The following is a 16,385-nucleotide window of genomic DNA, read 5'->3' on the forward strand; positions in this document are numbered from 1 at the left end:
GGTCCGCAACATGGGGGCATCTCACCCTGGTGTGACCTGCGACTCTGAAAGCCCTGCCTATGGGCTTTGAAATTCGGGAAACAGTAGTGTTGAGGCCTTGAAAATCCTTTCCATACTGGGAGCAAAGACCTGCCCACTCCATGGTCACTTAAATTTCGTCACGAACTGAGTGCCAGCTTTTTGCTTAATTGCTGGGGAATGTCCTTCCCTGAGGACAGGTACCTTCTCGCTGCCTTCCAGAGTATGGACCACATGAAGTTGGGGACTTTCCGACCTCCTAGGATCCTCCAATGCATTCACCTGGCTCTACCAGCCTTTACACTAGACCACTTCCAGCTGTTGACCTGGCAGAAAGCCCTGGTCTACCTGAGGATTTCTGGCTGTTACTGGGACAAGCCCAACCACTCCGCCTTGTTACCACTTCTGGCTGTCCATGTGGCCACTCCCCCTTGATGACTTCAGCACGTCCGGCCTGTCCCTGGGTCCCAAATCCATAACCACCAGAGCACGTGCCCCTGTTCACAAGGCCCCTCCCCCTTAGTGATGTCAGCACTCCAGCCGGTCCCCGGGCCCCAAACCCTTAACCACCTTAGCACTTGGGGCTGTCCACATGGCCGTCCCCCTTGTTGATGTTAGCACTTCCGGCCAGTACCTGGTCCCCAAGCCCTTGTCCAACAGAACAATTCCGGCTTTTCACCTGGTCCAACCCATATCCTTAGTCACCTCAGCACTCCCGGCTCTCCACGTGTTCCCTCCCCATTGATTATATAAACACTTTAATCTGGTCACAGGGCCCCAAACCTTGCTCACATGACTATTTCTGGCTGTTCCCCAGGCCATTGTTCGCCTGACTAATGAGCCACACTGGCCATCTAAGGAAAGGGGTGCCTTTCCAATCTCTGGAATTTGGCTTAAGGGCCTTACACCCAGAGCCCCAGGTCACCTTATGCTCACAGACTGCCTAATCCCAGGTGGAGAGCGTGGCAAGCAGGGGGCCGCCAACACTCCTTTAAGACAATCATGGGTGTACAAGACCACAGGGAGGCCCCATGCTCCCCATCATAGGATCATCTCATTCTGGACTGACCTTCGATGCAGACAGCCCTGCCTCTGGACTTTGAAATCTGGGAAAAAGAAGTGTTGAGGCCCTGAAAACCCTTTCTAGACTGGGAGCAAAGTTCTGAAGCTCCAGGGTTACTTACAGTTACCCGCGCCCTGAGGGCCTGCTTTTTCCTTAGTTTGGGGAACGCCCTTCCCTGAGGATAGGTACCTTCTCCCTGCCTTCCAGGGTATGGATCTCAGAAAGCTGGGGTGTTTGTAACATCTTGGGACCCTCCAATGCATTCACCTGGCTCTACCAGCCTTTACACTTGACCACTTCCACCTGTTGACCTGGCAGCAAGCCTTTGGCCACCTGAGCACTTCCAGCAGTTCGCTGGGCCAAGCCAAACCCCTGGGGTTCGTCACCAATTCTGACTGTCCATGTGGCCCCTAACATTGATGACGTCAGCACTCCTGGCCGGTCCCCGGGCCCCAAACTCTAAACCACCTGAGCACTTTGCGCTGTCCACGTGGTCCCTCCCATTGATGACATCAGCACTCCCTGCTGGTCATCAGTCCCCAAACCCTTAACCAACTTAGCATTTAGGGCTGTCCACCTCGCCCCTCCCATTGATGACGTGAGCACTTCTGGCTGGTCCCTGGCCCCCAAGCTTTTGTCCACCAGAGCACTTCTGTTACAGAGAACCGGACTAAGCAAACAATGCCAGAGAGTTTGGAGTCAAACTTTATTCACCGGTGGGCTTAGAGAAAATGAATTCAAATTCTAAGCAAAGCTACAAGCAGAACTTCCCTTTTTATTAAGGAGCCAGCCCTCTGTGCAATTAGTGGTTATCTCGCTGCTGGCTTTGAAAACAAACACAGTTCTAAAAATTATGGGCACATCTAGTCTCTGGCCTACAAGGTCAGACAGCTAAGTTTATCTTCCTCATTATTCAAGCAGGCTAAAGCAGGTTAGAAAGCAAAGTTATTTTTTTTTAGAATAAGAGGCCGTCTAAGAAAAACAGCAGAGAATTCCAAACAGCAGTTTTTACAAAATAGTGGTCCTGGGGCTCAGTGCAGTCAGGAAAAGCTTGTGGGACAAGTGGTGAGGGGGGTGGAATGAGAAGGCTAACTTGTCCCACAAGCTTTTCAGCTTGTGGTACAATCACCATGGGATGTTATGGTGAACAGGGGTGTCGAAACTCTTTTTTTTTTTTTAAATCTTTATTCAGATTATTACAATTGTTTCTCCTTTTTCCCCCCATAGCTCTCCTCCACCCGGTTCCCACCCCACCTTCTGCCCTTACCTCCCCCCCCCACTATCCTCATCCATGGGTGTATGATTTTTGTCCAGTCTCTTCATGAACCCCCCCATACCGCTTTCCCCCTGAGAATTATCAGTCCACTCCCCTTTCTATGCCCCTGATTCTATTATATTCACCAGATTATTCTGTTCCTCAGGTTTTTAATTCACTTGATTTTTAGGTTCACTTGTTGATAGATAAGTATTTGTTGTTCATAATTTTTATCTTTACTTTTTTCTTCTTCCTCTTCTTTAAGAATACCTTTCAGCATTTCATATAATACTGGTTTGGTGGTGATGAACTCCTTTAGCTTTTTCTTATCTGTGAAGCTCTTTATCTGCCCTTCAATTCTGAATGATAGCTTTGCTGGGTAGAGTAATCTTGGTTGTAGGTTCTTGCTATTCATCACTTTGAATATTTCTTGCCACTCCCGTCTGGCCTGCATAGTTTCTGTTGAGAAATCAGCTGACAATCGTATGGGTGCTCCCTTGTAGGTAATTAACTGTTTTTCTCTTGCTGCTTTTAAGATTCTCTCTTTGTCTTTTGCTCTTGGCATTTTAATTATGATGTGTCTTGGTGTGGTCCTCTTTGGATTCCTTTTGTTTGGGGTTCTGTGCGCTTCCTGGACTTGTAAGTCTATTTCTTTCACCAGGTGGGGGAAGTTTTCGGTCATTATTTCTTCAAATAGGTTTTCAGTATCTTGCTCTCTCTTCTTCTTCTGGCACCCCTATAATTCTGATGTTGGTACGCTTGAAGTTGTCCCAGAGTCTTCTTACACTATCTTCAACTTTTTGGATTTTTTTTTCTTTTTGCTTTTTCGGTTGAGTGTTTTTTGCTTCTTTGTATTTCAATTCTTTGACTTGATTCTTGTGTTCCTCTAGTCTGTTTTTGGGTCTCTGTATAATATTTTTTATTTCAGTCAGTGTATGTTTAATTTCTAGTTGGTCCTTTTTCATATCTTCGAGGGTCTCGTTATATTTATCGGCCTTTTGTAGGATATTCTTGAAAAGCCTTATAACCGTGGTTTTGAATTCTACATCCAGTCGTTTGTTTTCCTCCATTTCTTTTGTTTGTGATCTGTTTCTTTGACAGCGCATTTTCACTGATTCCCTGAGTTGGTAGGGTAGATTTGTGTGCTAGGTTTCCTATATGGCCCAGTGGGTCGGCCTCCCCAGTTAACCTGAGGTGGACACTCTTGGTGCACCCCTTGGTGGACTGTGTGTACAGCCTTGTTGTAGTTAAATTTTAATTGTTGTTGGTATCACTGGGAGGAATTGACCTCCAGGCCAGTTGGCTGTAAGGATCAGCTGTGTCTACGCTGGGAGAAGTTCGGTGCTGGAGACAGCCTTATAGGATTAGACTTGCCAAATTGCAATAGCCTCTGTGCTCAGCTTGGATGGGGTGGAGTCTCAGGCGGAGCAGACAGACTTGGCTTCCAGTCAGCCTTGCCCTTGCGCGTGTGTGCGCCTCAGAATTGGGGTTCAGTGCAGTCAGGAGCTTTGGACTCCCTTCTGCTAGGGAAAGCCTGTGGCAACCTCCGCAGCCTTTGCGCACACTGGCACACGCGTCTCCAGAACCCTGCCTGCTGGGGCTCCCCCGGGTCTCCCCCGGGTCTCGGAGTCTCCGGATGCCTTTCTCTCTACCTGACAGTCCAGACTCCCCCTGTATGAGCCTGGGTCCATGGGGTTTCGCCCGGGACTGGGGTTCAGTGCAGTCAGAACTGGTGTTCAGTGCAGTCAGGGGCTTCCTTCCCCCTTCCGCCAGAGAAAGTCAGCCAGGCTCTCAGCCACCCTTCCTCTCTGCGCACACAAAGACCCTTTGCCATAACTCCAATTCTCTGTGAGCTTTTCTCTTTCCTTCTAGTTGTAGAATTTTCACTCAGCCAGCTTTCCTGTGGTTCTGGATGGTGTCCGTTCTGTCTTTTAGTTGTAGTTTTGAAATTGTTGTGCGAGGCAGCAGTTTAGGTGCTTACTTATGCTTCCATCTTGGTTTCTCTCTCGAAACTCTTTTAATGCTTCTTGCTGGAAAGGGGCACCGTCCAAGGGGTTAACATCCAGTTTCTTCCTGTTGGAGAGGTTTGTAGGGAATTCTTCTAGCTTGTAGGACCATTTGAAGTTTAAAGGCATCTAGACGGGTTGAGATAAAGCGAGTTAACAGATTTAGAAGACTTGGTTCTAGGGTTATGGCTATGAGTAGCATTAACAGTGGTCCTGTCAATGGAAGGAGCCATTTCCAGACTCCCCCCCGCCCCGCCATGCACCCCAGGTTTCAGATAACTTCTGTCTTATTTTTGAAGCTTGATCAGCTAGTTTCTTGTCCCCATCTCTTACAATACCAGACTGGTTAGCATAAAAACAGCATTCTTCCTCAAGGAACAGGCACAGCCCCCCTTTCTCCGCTGTGAGAAGGTCTAGTCCTCTTCAATTCTGGAGAGTAATGGCTGCCAGTGAGTCAATCAGATCCTGTACTGCAACAATACTTTGAGTTATTTCCTCTAAACTGTCAGTAAGGTCTTTGGATAGGCTCTGATAGTAGAAGAGGGAAGTTGCCAGTCCCCCTATTCCAGTGCTAACCCCTGATGAAATGCCAAGTGTTATAAGGAGAGGGATTAGCTGGACTGCTCTTTTAAGAGGGAGAGGGTGAGATTAAGTGTTCAGTAGAGATAGTGAGGACTCAGGAGGCTCTCAAGAGGCAGAGTGTATACCTGAGAGTGGTCAAGATTAAGAGAGTTCAGTAACAGTAAAAGAATTAGTCTTAGCTTCATCCTGTTCCTCTGCTGTGTAGGAAGCAGTAATTTTATGGTGCTTCTGTGTTCCAGTAAGGGTAGAAAAGTTTTCCTCCTGGGACTAGCCTTGGGTTCTGGTGGCACTCATAAAAAGACAAAATGAGAATTATTAGAAAGATAAAAACAATGATTATCCAGAAATACCAAAGCATTTTGCCATTAAGAGAAGATAAGGAAGAAAGTTTAGTGTAAGGAAGAATTCAGCAGGGCATTTCTGAATTCCTTGGAGCAGGTTGATCAGCCAGGTCCGTTGTCTTCTTGAGGGTGATCCGCAGGGGGTGTTTCTGGTCAGAGATCACCTTCTACTCAGGCTGGGTGTCGCTCGGCTGGTGGACTGCTTTCACCCAAGAGTGGTGAATCCAGTTGTTCAGTCCTGCAACTTTGAGAGCCGTGGGAGTGGTTAGTATGACTGGATAGGGTCCCTTCCAAATTGGCTTAAGGGGCTCTTTTTTCCAGTCTTTTACCCAAACCTGGTCTCCAGGTTTATAAGGATGTACAGCTGTTCCTAGAGAGATGGGTAGTCGGTCAGTAACCCATCTGTGGACTTCAAAGACAGTTTTTCTAATTCCTTGTAGTTGCTTCTGGATTTCTAAGTTTCCTATTTCCCCCAAATCTCCCTGTGGCCGAATTAAAGGAAGGGGTCTACCATATGGAATTTCAAAGGGAGAGAAACCTACCCTGGCCCTCGGGGCACAGTGTACCCACAGGAGTACAAGAGGCAAGATATCTGTCCAGGGTAAGATCGCCTCTTGGCATATCTTAGCCATAGCCTGCTTTAGAGTCCAGTTTATGCGCTCTACTTTCCCTGAACTCTGAGGCCTGTAAGCTGTATGTAGGTTCCATGTAATTCCTAAAGCCTTAGTTACCTGTTGTACTATTTCTGCTACAAAGGCTGGGCTACTATCAGACCCTATGGTCAGAAGCATTCCATACCGCGGAATTATGTCCTTTAACAATGCCTTAGTGACTTCCCTCGCCTTTTCTGTGCGAGTGGGATATGCCTCGACCCAGCCTGAAAAAGTGCAAACCAAGACTAGTAGGTATTTATTTCCTCTACTAGGCCCTACTTCTGTAAAGTCTACTTCTAAGTCCTCAAAGGGAGTTTTCCCCCAGTGCTGAACTCCTATCGGTCCCACAGGACCCTGTTTGGCATTGTTCTGCACACAGAGGAGGCAACGCTGAGAAACTGAGGCACACAAGGCACACAAGGAGGGAAGACGGGCAATAATTGTATCTTCCTAACAAAGCTTCTAGGGCAGTCTTTCCTAAATGAGTAAGTTCATGCTGCTGGAGGACTACCTTAAGGGCTAACTGTTCTGGCACATACACCCTATGATCTGGGAGTACCCACCAACCTTCATTTGTTCTTTTGCCCCCTTCTTGCTGAGCCCATTCCTCCTCCTGCAGAGTGTACTTTGGAGATTCAGGTAATTTGGGGGCCAACATGATCCGTGCCGGTGCTGCTTGTTCTTTGGCAGCCTGCTTTGCTGCGGCATCAGCACGCTGGTTTCCTTCTGACACTGAGTCTTTCCCTTTCTGGTGACCTTTGCAATGAATGACAGCTATTTCTTTAGGCTCCCAAACTGCTTCTAGTAACTTTAAAATCTCATTTTGATTTTTGATTCCTTTTCCTCCCGCTGTCAGGAGCCCCCTTTCCTTGTATTTAGCCCCATGAATATGCAGGGTAGCAAAGGCATAGCGTGAATCAGTGTAAATGTTGGCACGCTTATCCTTACTGAGTTCTAAGGCTCTGGCAAGGGCCCAAAGTTCTGCCCTCTGTGCTGACCATCCTTCAGGCAGGGCCTGTGCTTCAGTTGTCTCAAAGTCTGATACCACTGCATACCCAGCTTGTCTTTTTCCTTCATCTAAGAAGCTAATGCCATCTGTGAACCATATTAAGTCCGGGTTTTTTAGGGCCTTATCTGTTAGATCTGGCCGGCTATAGTAAACCTCCTCTAGGACTTCCAGGAAATCATGTTCAGGGGCCCCCTCAGCAACGGGTAGAAAGGTGGCAGGATTAAGAGTTCTTACTGCTTCTAATCGTACCCAGGGGTTCTCACTTAACAATCCTTGGTATTGAGTCATCCAAGCATGAGTTAGCCAGTGCTGCCCCTTTGCTTCCATTAGAGTAATAACAGAATGAGGTACTTTTACATTTAAGCTTTGTCCCAGGGTAAGCTTATCTGCTTCTTTGACTAATAATGCTGTGGCTGCAAAAGCCCTGAGACACAGGGGCCACCCGGAGGCAACTGGGTCAATCTGCTTGGAGAGATAGGCTACTGGTCTTTGCCAAGGTTCAAATTCCTGGGTTAGAACTCCTAGGGCTACCCCGTTGTTCTCATGGATGAAGAGATTAAAGTCCCGTGTCATATCTGGTAGCCCTAGTGCTGGGGCCTCAGTGAGCTTTGCCTTTATGCTGATGAAGGCTTTCTCCTGCTCAGGGCCCCATACAATGGGTGCCTTCTCTTCCCCTTTTAAAGCTTCATAGAGAGGCTTGGCAAGATCTGAAAACCCTGGGATCCAGATTTGACAGAACCCTGCTGTTCCCAGGAATTCCCGAATCTGCCGCAGGGTGCTAGGGACTGGGATGGCACATACTGCCTGCTTTCTTTCAGTCCCTAGCCTTCATTTCCCTTGGTTGATTCAGAAGCCTAGATACTTGACTTCCTTCTGACAAATCTGTGCCTTTTTCTTGGACACTCTATAACCTGTTTCAGTTAACAGTCTCAGGAGGGCTCATGTCCCTTCCCAGCACTGAGCTCATGTGGAACTGGCTAGTAGAAGGTCGTTTACATACTGGAGTAGAACACACCCCAACTCCTGTCCTGGGAACTTAGATAAATCAGATGCTAGTGCTCCACTAAAGAGAGTAGGGGAGTTTTTAAATCCTTGTGGAAGTCTGGTCCAGGTGAACTGTTCCTTGGCTCCCATATTTGGGTTTTCCCACTCAAAAGCAAAAAGCAGCTGGCTGATGGGGGCTAATTGGAGGCAGAAAAAGGCATCTTTCAGATCTAGGCATGTAAACCATTCCGCTTCTGATGGAATAAGTCCTAGAAGTGTGTAGGGGTTTGGCAACGTCGCATGCAAGGTTATAACAGCCTCATTAACAGCCCGTAAATCCTGTACCGGGAGGTAGTCATTAGTCCCAGGCTTTTTGACAGGCAAGAGGGGAGTATTCCATGGGGACTGGAGTCTTTATTTTTTTTTATTTTTTTTTAAATATATTTTATTGATTTTTTACAGAGAGGAAGGAAGAGGGATAGAGAGTTAGAAACATCGATGAGAGAGAAACATCGATCAGCTGCCTCCTGCACACCTCCCACTGGGGATGTGCCCGCAACCAAGTTACGTGCCCTTGACCGGAATCGAACCTGGGACCTTTCAGTCTGCAGGCTGACGCTCTATCCACTGAGCCAAACCGGTTTCGGCATGGGACTGGCGTCTTTAAGGAGTCCCCACTGAAGTGGCCGGTCTAAGTGGACCTGAATTCCTAGGCGTGCCTCCCGTGGAATTGGATATTGGCAGATTTTGACAGGCTGTGCCCTAGGCTTTAAGTCAATTAGTATCGGGGCATGGTCTTTGGCCAGGCCAGGGGGATTTCCTTCTGCCCAGACCAGCAGAAATTCTTCCTCTAATTCAGGCTCTAAAGGTGAGGCCTTTGACTGAGGGGCATAAAGTCTCCATTCTTCCTCCCAGGGCACTGCTAAGGACAGGATCATTGGAGAAGTCTCCTCACTTAGGCGAAGCTTGCTGAGCCATTTGGAGCAAAAGTGATTTCTGCCCCCATTTTGGCTAAAGGGTCTCTACCCAACAGAGGTACTGGACAGTCTGGCAAGTACAGGAATTCATGAATTACTTGGTGGCCGCCAAGTTGGCATCGGTGAAGCCGGCAGAATGGTCTACGGGTCTGGTCCCCAGTAGCTCCAATAATGATGACCTCCTTCCCTGAGAGAGGCGCTACTTTCTGTGTGACTACTGAGTGCTCCGCTCCCATATCAACCATAAAGTCCACAGTCTGGCCCCCAATTTTCATTCTGACTATGGGCTCGTGGGGGCCCAGCTAAAAAGAGCCCGTGCTGCCTTAGTCAGAGTCAGCTGCTGCCAGCCCAATAAGGTCTGCTTCAGCTTGGTTCTGATTGATAGCGACTGGGTGGAAAAGGGGACCCTATCTTCTTGCTCAGTCCTTTGGGACATTCATTTTTCCAGTGCCCTGTTTCCTTACAATAGGCACACTGGTCCCGTCTCAGGCTTGCTCCTCCTTTCCCTCCTGATCTGTCTTCTTGCTTCCCTTTTTGGGCTGTCTGGGGGCCTGAACCTCTGAAAGCTGCTGCTATCACATTGGCCCTTCTTTGTATTCTCTTTTCTTCCTCCTTTTTTTGCTGCACTGTTTCGGTTGATGAAAACCTTGTTGGCTATCTCTAGCAGTTCACTAGCATTTTTTCCTGCAAACCCTTCCAGCTTCTGTAATTTTCTCCTGATATCAGGCTGGGCTTGGCCTACAAAGGCAGCATTTACCATGGTTTGAGTGTCCGGGGCCTCAGGGTTAAAGGGAGTGGAGATCCGGTATGCCTCACACAGTCTCCCATAGAAAGCTGCTGGACTTTCATCAGGCTTCTGGAAAACCTCAGAGATTTTAGCTATATTGGTGGACTTCTTGGCTACGACCCTGAACCCCTGGAGGAAAGCCAGCCGATATCTTTCTAGCCTGGTCTTCCCGTCTTCTGAGCTTGGGGACCAATTAGGTTCCTCATCGGGGAGCAGCTCCCTTGCCCATCTGTCTGTGTTTAATGTCCCTGCCGGGGCCTGGGTCAGGAGCCACTTCGGAGCCTCTGTCATTACTCTCATGTGCTCCTCAGTGATAAAGAATGCAAAAAGGAACTGCTTGCCGTCCACCCAGGTAGGCTTCTGGGTCTGGAAGATCATTTCTAGGAGGTCTACCATGGTCTGAGGTTTTTCAGAATAAGCTGGGGTGTGTTGCTTCCAATTCAGAATGTCACTTGTGGAAAAGGGCTGATAATAATAGACCGGCCTTCCTTCCTGTAACACTTGGGCACCCGAATCTCCCTGAGAGGCATCTGACATGTCGGCTGCTGTTTGGGCCCTTGATCAGCTGAATGCAAACACCGCCCAACCGGCTCTGGAGAGCCTGGTGGAGGGGAGATGGAGGGAGGCGGTGTTTCCAGACTTTCCGGACCTTCCAGGCTAGCAGAGGGAGCACTTGGTGCTGCCTGTGGCTCATATGGAGGTGGTAAAACTGGTGGGACTTCCTCAGGGGGCGGGTCCTGTAGAATAGGGGATTGAACCTCCTTCTGAGGGACCTGCTTCTCCTTTTCTGCCTGCTTTTCCTTAGCCTGCTCCTGCCCTGCCTGCTTCTCCTTAGCCTGCTCCTGCCCTGCCTGCTTCTCCTTAGCCTACTCCTGCCCTGCCTGCCTCTCCTTAGCCTGCTCCTGCCCTGCCTGCCTCTTCACTCCTGCTACTAAAACCTTACTCTGTCCCTTCTTACACACGTAGAACCGGATCCAAGGCAGCAAGGTTTGAGCAATTTCTAACCAGCTGTCTATGTAGGGAAACTGATCTGGGTGTCCAGGATCTCCTGTGACTACATTCCAGACCGCCCTGACCAATCCTTCATCTATAGAGCCTTCCGAGGGCCAGCCAACCCTGAAGGCTGGCCATTCCACTTCACAGAATTTCCTCAATGTTTCAGAATTCATTTTAATTCCATAATCCCCATCAAACCGCTTTTTAAAATTTTTCAACATGCAATTGAGAACAGTGGGTTTACTCTGTCTCGACTCCATGATGATCGGTGGCGCAAGACAGACAAGGGAGGGGGTGACCTGTTTTCACAGATCCTCACTCAGATGCCTGCCTGGGCCCGTCCCTTGGGAGCTTAGATTCATCTTAGCTAAGGTGCACCCGTATAAACCCTGGGCCTGGTCACCTCCATGTGGGGGTGAGTCACCGTTATGCCATATGACGAAGCGCGGAACCGCAGGTTGGGGCCCACTCGGACTCCGTAACCGAAGTTGTGGAGCCACACAAAGGAGAGGAGAGGGCAGGCCCTCTCCCTCCACACTCACACACTTTCACCAGACATTCAATCAGAGTTTAAACAACAATCCACCCAATTCCTGATTCCCAGTTAATTTGCCTGAGGAAGCCGTATGGCTTCCGGGGAGGTGATTAAGCTCCCCCTTCCACTCACTTGGAGTGGGCTGAACTGACGGGGCCCCTACCTTACTGATTCTGTCGACAGGTCCAGAAGTGTCTGTCTGCTCTCTCCAGATGCTGGCCGGGTCCTGGGCTGAGGTCTGGGAGCACCCAGAGACCCCCGGTTTAATTCTGCTAATTCAGCAGAGAGGCGCCTCCCGGAGGCCTGTCCAACGCCCCAGGGCCCCAAACCCGGTCCACTCACCAGAGGCTAAAAAGCCAAGCATGGGTTGGTTTTCCCGGTATCTCAGGGAACCAATAATGTTACAGAGAACCGGACTAAGCAAACAATGCCAGAGAGTTTGGAGTCAAACTTTATTCACCGGTGGGCTTAGAGAAAATGAATTCAAATTCTAAGCCAGGCTACAAGCAGAACTTTCCTTTTTATTAAGGAGCCAGCCCTTTGTGCAATTAGTGGTTATCTCGCTGCTGGCTTTGAAAACAAACACAGTTCTAAAAATTATGGGCATATTTAGTCTCTGGCCTACAAAGTCAGACAGCTAAGTTTATCTTCCTCATTATTCAAGCAGGCTAAAGCAGGCTAGAAAGCAAAGTTATTTCTTTAGAATAATAGGCCCTCTAAGAAAAACAGCAGAGAATTCCAAACAGCAGTTTTACAAAATAGGGGTTAGCCTTCTCAATTCCAGCTGTTCACCTGGGCCAGCCCATATCCTTGGTCACCTCAGCACTTCCGGCTCTCCACCTGGCCCCTCCCCATTGATGATATGAACACTTTAATCTGGTCACAGGTGTCCAACCCTTGTTCACGTGACTATTTCTGGCTGTTCCATAGGCGCTTGTTTGCCTGACCAATGAGCCACACTGGCCGGCTAAGAAAAGGGGTGACTTTCCAATCTCTGGAAGTTGGCTTAAGGGCCTAACACCCAGAGCCCCAGGTCACCTTATGCTCACAGACTGCCTAATCCCTGGTGGAGCAGGTAGCAAGCAGGGGGCCGCCAGCACTCCTTTAAGACAATCATAGATGAACATGAGTTCAGGGCCACCCCATGCTCCCCATCATAGGAGCATCTCATTCTGGACTGACCTGCGAGGCACACAGCCTTGCCTCTGGACTTTGAAATCTGGGAAAAAGCAGGGTTGAGGCCCTGAAAACCCTTTCCATACTGGGAGCAAAGTCCTGATGCTCCAGGGTCACTTATAGTTCACCATGCCCTGAGGCCCTGCTTTTTGCTTAATTCAAGGGGAACGCCCTTCCCTGAGGATAGGTACCTTCTCCCTGCCTTCCAGGGTATGGATCTCAGAAAGTTGGGGCGTTTGCCACCTCTTGGGACCCTCCAATGCATTCACCTGGCTCTACCAGTCTTTACACTTGACCACTTCCACCTATTGACCTTGCTGCAAGCCCTAGGCCACCAGAGCACTTCCAGAACTTCACTGGGTCAAGCCAAACCACTGGGGTTCGTCAACAATTCTGACTGTCCACGAGCTCCTCCTATTGATTACGTCAGCACTTCCTGCCGGCCCCAGGCCCCAAACTCTTAACCACCTGAGAACTTCCGGCTGTCCACGTGGCCCATCCCCCTTGATGAAATCAGCACTCCCTGCTGGTCCCCAGGCCCCAAACCCTTAACCACCTGAGCACTTCAGCCTGTCCACGTGGCCCTTCCTCCTTGATGATGTCAGCACTTCTGGCCCATCCCCGGTCCCCAAGCCCTCGTCCACCAGAGCACTTCCGGCTGTTCACCTGGGCCAGCCCATATCCTTGGTCACCTCAGCACTTCAGGCTCTCCACCTGGCCCCTCCCCACTGACAATATGAACACTTTAATCTGGTCACAGGGCCCAAACCCTTGTTCACGTGACTATTTCTACCTGTTCCCCAGGCCCTCGTTTGCCTGACCAATGAGCTACACAGGCAGGCTAAGAAAAGGGGTGACATTCCAATCTCTGGAGGTTGGCTTAAGGGCCTAACACCCAGAGCCCCAGGTAACCTTCTCCTCAGAGACTTTATCTTCCCCGTTGGGAGGGTGGCAAGCAGGACGCCACCAGAACTCCTTTAAGACAACACTGGGCATCCATGAGTCCAAGAATCCCGCTTGGTTCCCAACATGCGGGCATCTCACCCTGGAATGACCTGCGACTCCGACAGCCCTGCATATGGGCTTTGAAATCTGGGAAACAGCAGTGTTGAGGCCCTGTAAACCCTTTCCATACTGGGAGCAAAGACCTGCCCCCTCCATGATCACTTATAGTCTCCACGCCCTGAGGGCCAGCTTTTTGCTTAATTCCTGTGGAACGTCCTTCTGTGAGGATTGGTACCTTCTCACTGCCTTCCAGAGTATGGACCACAGGAAGTTGGGGAGTTTCCGACCTCTTGGGATCCTCCAATGCATTCACCTGGCTCTATCAGCCTTTACACTTGACCACTTCCAACTGTTGACCTGGCAGCAAGCCCTGGTATACCTGAGGATTTCTGGCTGTTCACTGGGACAAGCCCAAACACTCGGCCTAGTCACTACTTCTGGCTGTCCATGTGGCCCATCCCCTTGATGACATCATCATGTCCGGCCTGTCCATAGGCCCCAAACCCATAACCACTTGAGCACTTCAGCCTGTCCCCTTGGCCCATCCCCCTTAATGACGTCAGCACTTCCGGCAGGTGTCCAGGCCCCAAACCCTTACCACCTTAGCTCTTGGGGCTGTCCACGTGGACCCTCCCTCTTGATGACGTCATCACTTCCAGCCAGTACCAGGTCCCCAAGCCCTTGTCCACCAGAGCAATTCCACTGTTCACCTGGGCCAGCCCATATCCTTGGTCACCTCAGCACTTCCGGCTCTCCACCTGACCCATCCCCATTGATGATATGAACACTTAAATCCGGTCACAGGGCCCCAACCCTTGTTCACGTGACTATTTCTGGCATTTCCCCATGCCCTTATTCGCCTGACCAATGAACCACACTGGCCGGCTAAGAAAAGGGGTGCCTTTCCAATCTCTGGAAGTTGGCTTAAGGGCCTAACACCCAGAGCCCCAGGTCACCTAATGCTCACAGACTACCTAATCCCCGGTGGAGAGGGTAGCAAGCAGGGGCCGCCAGCACTCCTTTAAGACAATCATGGGCATACAAGAGCACAGGGAGGTTCCAAGCTCCCCATCATAGGAGCATCTCATTCTGGACTGACCTTGGACGCAGACAGCCCTGCCTCTGGACTTTGAAATCTGGGAAAAAGCAGTGTTGAGGCCCTGAAAACCCTTTCCATACTGGGAGCAAAGACCTGCACCCTCCATGGAGGATTTTTGGTTGTTCACTGGGACAAACCCAACCACTCGGCCTCCTTAGCACTTCTAGCTATTGAAGTGGCCCCTCCCCTTTATGACATAAGCAGTCTCAGCCGGACCCTGGCCCCAAAACCTTAACCACCTGAACACTTCGGGCTGTCCACGTGGCCACTCCCCTTGATGACGTCAGCACTTACATCCGGTCCCCGGGCCCCACCCCATAACCACCTGAGAACTTCGGCTGTCCACGTGGCCCCACCCACTTGATGACATCAGCACTTCCGGCATGTCCCCGGGGCCCCAAGCCCTTAACCACCTTCCACTTGGGGCTGTCCACGTGGTCCCTCCACCTTGATGACTTCAGCACGTCCGGCCTGTCCCTGGTCCCCAAACCCATAACCACCTGAGCACTTCAGCACCTGAGCACTTCGGGCTCTCCACGTAGCCCCTCCCCCTTGATGATGTCAGCACTTCCGGCCTGTCCCCGGTCCCCAAGCCCTTGTCCACCAGAGCACTTCCGGATGTTCACCTGGGCCAGCCCAAATCCTTGGTCACCTCAACACTTCCGGCTCTCCACCTGGCCACTCCCCATTGATGATATGAACACTTTAATCTGATCATAGGGCCACAACCCTTGTTCACGTGACTATTTCTGGCTGTTCCCCAGGCCCTTGTTCACCTGACCAATGAGCCACACTGGCCGGCTAAGAAAAGGGGTGCCTTTCCAATCTCTGGAAGTTGGCTTAAGGGCCTAACACCCAGAGCCCCAGGTCACATTATGCTCACAGACTGCCTAATCCCCGGTGGAGAGGGTGGCAAGCAGGGGGCCGCCAGCACTCCTATACAACAATCATGGGAGTACATGAGTACGGGGACGCCCCATCTTCCCATCATAGGAGCATCTCATTCTGCACTGACCTGCAATGCAGACAGCCCTGCCTATTGTCTTTGATATCTGGGAAACAACAGTGTTGAGGCCCTGAAAACCCTTTCCATACTGGGAGCAAAGACCTGCCCCCTCCATAGTCACTTAAATTTGTTGCGAACTGAGGGCCAGCTTTTTGCTTAATTCCTGGGGAATGTCCTTCCTTCAGGACAGGTACCTTCTTGCTGCCTTCCAGAATATAAACCACAGGAAGTTGGTGATTTTCCGACCACTTCGGATTCTCCAATGCATTCACCTGACTCTACCAGACTTTACAATTGACCACTTCCGGCTGATGACCTGGCAGCAAGCCCTGGTCTAACTGAGGATTTCTGGCTGTTCACTAGGACAAGCCCAACCACTCGGCCTTATTACCACTTCTGGCTGTCCAAGTGGCCCCTCCCCTTTATGACGTCAGCAGTCTCAGCAGGTCCCGGGCCTCAAAACCTTAACCACTTGAAACTTCCGGCTGTCTACGTGGTCCCTCCACCTTGATGACTTCAGCATGTCCGGCCTGTCCCCGGGCCCCAAACCCATAACCACCTGAGCACTTCAGCCCATCCATGTGGTCCCTCCCCACTGATGACGTCAGCACTTCCGGTTTAAATGCTTAACCAAACTTCTTTCAAAAACGCCAACTCATTGACACTGACTTATAAATGTAACCAGTATCCAACTCAGTTCTCTGATTTTTGAACATGATTTCCCTGTCATTAAACACTGTTCTATAGGTATTAAGGCTCTTTGTTTATGTGTTCCTCGTGTTTCAAGCACATTCTTAGATATTATCTCTAGGGTATCATTGTGAATTTTCAGAGTTTGATTTACTTTTTTCCAGTGTTTAAGCTCATTCATCGTGAATTCCAAGTGTTTAAAC

At 49.9% G+C, this 16,385-nt stretch overlaps 1 pseudogene across 1 annotated transcript in view; it reads right to left on the reverse strand.

Moving 5' to 3' along the window:
* LOC308244141 (protein SPT2 homolog) overlaps nucleotides 1–6,576 on the reverse strand; it is a 34,839-nt pseudogene extending 28,263 nt beyond the window's left edge. Inside the window, exon 1 of the transcript in view lies at nucleotides 6,482–6,576. The product of the transcript in view is annotated as a protein SPT2 homolog (transcript). The remainder of the gene's footprint in view (nucleotides 1–6,481) is intronic.
* Nucleotides 6,577–16,385: the final 9,809 nt, after the last annotated feature.

This window comes from Plecotus auritus, assembly GCF_963455305.1.
Source record: "Plecotus auritus genome assembly, chromosome: 3".
NCBI lineage: Eukaryota > Metazoa > Chordata > Mammalia > Chiroptera > Vespertilionidae > Plecotus > Plecotus auritus.